We start from the raw sequence: 4,412 nt of genomic DNA on the forward strand, positions 1-4,412 counted from the left end.
ATATATATATATATATATATATATATATATATATATATATATCTTGTCCAAATATCAACATCAATTATTCCTATATCATACGTATAGTAATTCATACCGACTTAAACAGAACTTGGTAACAACTTGCTTTTCTTTTTTTTCTTGGCAATTCGTTTAGTCTAATCACTATTCACTAATGGCATTATTTTATCTGATAGAGAAAGTATTGAAAATCGCTTTAGATTTAGTGCAAATTATTATTTTTGTTTTTTAATTTTTGACACTTTTAAAATATTCATTTACATAACTAAATAAGTTTAGTTATGCACCCGATCGATCACATGACATAACAAGTGTCTAAAACTCTTGTTGGACTGTAGCAAAATGTGAATGAAAAAGAGAAGAAAAAATAGAAAAGTGAGGAAACCAATTTTGGAGGGAAAATGAAAAATCATATACAAAGTGCAAATGAAAAGTCATTTCTCCCATATTGATAGAAGAAAGAAAAGTGTTCTCTTCATATTAGAAAACATTTCGTTTACTTCTTAAAAGGCCTCATGCTGTCGTCACTTTGGATTTAGATTATTTTTGGACAAAATTTATTTCATTAATCTCATTAATTAAATTCTTTTTCCTAATTTTCTTTCTCTTATAAATTAATTTGTTAGTTAATTAACAGAATTAATTTAATTAATGGCATTTATTTATATTTCGCATGTAACGGTAATGTTTTTCTTGAAGGGACATGTTCCTTCCAGAAAATCGTTATTTTTCTCAAAAAGATACAACAGTCTGAAACAACATGTTTGAACAAAAGTATTCACACTATTATCGAACAGAGGCGTTCCTTTACTGCAAGTGACTATAAATAAGAGATTATTTTCGTTTTTCAAGACACTAAAATTTTTTTTCTCTCTGCATACATTTTCTCTCATAAACAAAATTGTCGATTGACAGAGTCTGTGTATGGTCTTGTTACTGATCTTATGTTGCCGAAGTTATTGAAGTTTGAGGTACCGCTACTTCTTACAGGTTAATATGTTTTATCTTGGGAGAAATTAATCTGCAACCTCGGGTACAGTGAGGGGATTAAATTTCTTAAGGAAATACAGTGATTTCTGTGGACTCGGGATTAAAAGTTTTCCGTCTATTTCATCTTGTTTCTGGTTTTGTATTTTTTGACTAACCTTAATACAGGTGATAACAACTCTTAGTACAAAGTTAAAGAAGTGTTGAAAGCACTCCTAAACTTGGCGAGAATTTAAGGATGCATTTCACTCATTTGTAAGATCATAATGTATTTAAGTTTAATTAGTAAAAAAAAGGAATATTTTTTAGACAGTCAATAATTTGAAAATAAAACTTATAACAAAGTCAAAAACTAATATTGCACGTCATTAGAGGTATTTAAATACTTATCTCTTATATATATTCTTTTCTTGCAAACCTGGAAAAACAGATATGTGAAGAAATAGTTCACAGAGAGACAAGATAGATAAACAGCTTGAATTTGTCTAATTTGAGCATCTTTTTATGTCATTTCTGGAGAGTTCTTTATTTATTTAATTTGTTTGATTCTTTTCCTGTAAATTCTGCGCATGTCAATTATGCTTCTAAAACTGTAAATTGTCTGTACCCGTAGACTAATCTTTTTTTGACAACTAGAGAAATTATAGTTTGTTTGTTTAAGTTGTTAAGAAGTAAAATGTGTTTATTTTAGAGAGTTAGGTATAAGTAAAAAAAATAAGTAATCTGAGTAGTAGCATAAGTTGTTTTACAAGTCAAGAAAATAGAAAGCACTTTTGAAATCTTAGTCAAGTATAAATTTCTCTTTAATTTAGCCATACTTTTTTACCAAATTAATTTGTCAAACATCTTTAAAAGTTTTTTTTTTAAAAATCTAACAAAAAATATGTTTCAAATAACCAGATTTTGTTATTTGCCCGAACATGTTGGATATCAATTGCCCTGAGTTTCTTACAATAAATAAGTTTCTCTTTATTAGAAAAAGGAAAATAAAATATCACCATATTTGACTAGTCTTTTTCTTGTAGGAAAAAGTTTATGATTTTTTGAATAGAAAGTCTTTCCTTCTAACTTAATCAGCATTCATAATGTAACCTTTGAGAGTTTTGGTTAGTTTGAAATTATGTGGGATACGAGTGATATATATCACTTGTGTGAACCTCCCATGTATTTCGAGTGAATTGGTTGAGGCTATTTCTCTCTATATAATATCACTCTCATGGTAGATTGTTCATCTTTTTTCGTGGACGTATGTCGATTGATAGAACTACGTTAAATTTTTGTATCTTTTGATATATTTCTCACATATCTTCTTACTCATAGACTTTTAAAGTTTGTTTTGCTAACTTTCGCATGACACATAATTACTTTTCGATCCTAACAGAACATGCTATTAATCTCTTGCCAAATTATATAACTCTCCGTAGGCATCAAAGTTTTAATAGTTAATCATAAAATAACTAGGACTATACTTCAAATTACAGATATACTAGTCCAATATTACAGACTAATACAATTGGACTAATGCCCTAATTTTTTTACAAAAATTACATTGTATAATTGTCCATCAAAAAATGTTTCAAATAAGCCGAACAGGCTATTAATCTCCTGCCAAATATAACTCACCATCAGCATTAAAGTTTTAATATTTAATCATAAGATAACTAGGACTATACTTCAAATTACAGATATATTAGTCCAATATTATAGACTAATATAATTGGACTAATTCCCTAATTAAAAAAAAATTACATTGTATAATTGCCCATCAAAAAATATACATTTATTGTATAGTATTATCGTATGGTAATTTTGCTCATATATGGACCAATAATTGAAGGAACAATTGGGCTGTAATAAAGCATAGAAACACCAACAGAAAGAAAATAACAACAACAATAAGAAAATTTTATATTTGAAAAGGGGAAATTTAGTACAAGACATGAATTAAAAAAAAAATACATTTATATTCAATATGGATCCTTTTCTTGTATCAGCCTATTAATGAAGGAAAATAGTAAAAAAAATTAACAATATACAATCAGTTTGTTTGTTTTTTATTTTATTTTTTACCAGTAAATGAATCGTCTTTTATTCATAAATAAGTAGATTTAAAAAAAAAAATCATTAGAGATGAATACAAATCAAGGGATAGACATTACCTTATCAATTCTGATGAAGTAAGAAACCTCTAATTAATCCGCACGAAAAAATAAATAAGAACAAATGTTCAGAATAGTCATCAATGGATTTTTTTTTTTATCGTCACTCTATTTGTTAATAATGGATTGGTTTTCTTTTGGGTGGTTGAGTTTTAATTTGGTCTACTTTTTAAAATTAGTGTTTCAACTATTTTTTTTTCAGAAAATACTAAAGCCGACTAAAATGGTCACTAAAGCGAATTACATAAAGTAAAATGATTTATTTCAATCTGAGTTGAGTGAACAATAATTGAAGGACAAGAAATAAATGAATATTTAAATGATGTTTCTTCCACAGATTTTTTTTTTTTGTCTTTCTTATTATTATTACTTGTGAATATTGGGTAGTCCCAATCACCTTGAAAAATTGTACTACTCCATGTCTCCATCAGTCCCAATTTGAAATGGTGTTTAACTTGACACGTAGTATAATATAGAATAATTTTTGAAATTTGTTATTTAAATATTTTAAAATAAATTACTAATATTTATGTTATTATAAATATTTTTTGAAAAATGAAATAAAAAAAGCTGAGTAGTATAAATTGGATAGGGACAGAGGAGTTTTTGAAATTTGTTATTTAAATATTTTAAAATAAATTACTAATATTATGTTATTATAAATATTTTTTGAAAAATGAAATAAAAAAAGCTGAGTAGTATAAATTGAATAGGGACAGAGGAGTACTACTTTTTTTTTTATGTATTGATTAGCAAATCATATAGAGAGAGCCCACCTTATCATATGATTGCAATTACATACTGACATCCAATTATTGTGCATATGCAAAATGTATTTTCTCAAAAAAAAAAAAAGCAATGAGAAAGTGTTAGCCCTGTGACGAGCACTTAGCTTCACTTTCATTTTCAACTAGAGTTGAAGGTTTTAGCATAAGCCATTAATTAATAATAAGAAAAAAGGTCTGATATAGAGTGTGTTTGGTATGAAGGAAAACATTTTCTAGAAAATATTTTTCAATTTTTCCATGTTTGGTTGGGACAAAAGTTTTGGAAAATGTTTTCCAAATCAACTCATTTTCCTCAAAATTAAGGAAAATGACTTCCTTTCAAAAATTAAGGAAAACATTTTCCATAGCTCTCCTCCAATTTCAAATTACACTTTTTTTTTTGGAAAAGCATCAATTTAAAAAAATATTTTCAATTTTAAAATTTTTATTTTTTCACATGATCCTTGACCTTCCCCCC

At 26.9% G+C, this 4,412-nt stretch overlaps 1 long non-coding RNA gene across 1 annotated transcript; it reads right to left on the reverse strand.

Moving 5' to 3' along the window:
- Positions 1–2,435: 2,435 nt before the first annotated feature.
- Positions 2,436–3,435, reverse strand: LOC107010706. Its single transcript, XR_001455745.2, has 2 exons — positions 3,168–3,435; positions 2,436–2,613 (listed from the first exon to the last, which is right to left on the reverse strand). It is a non-coding gene; the product is annotated as an uncharacterized LOC107010706 (long non-coding RNA).
- Between the last annotated feature and the right edge of the window lie 977 nt (positions 3,436–4,412).

Source organism: Solanum pennellii, chromosome 2, assembly GCF_001406875.1.
Source record: "Solanum pennellii chromosome 2, SPENNV200".
In the NCBI taxonomy this organism is placed as follows: Eukaryota; Viridiplantae; Streptophyta; class Magnoliopsida; order Solanales; family Solanaceae; genus Solanum; species Solanum pennellii.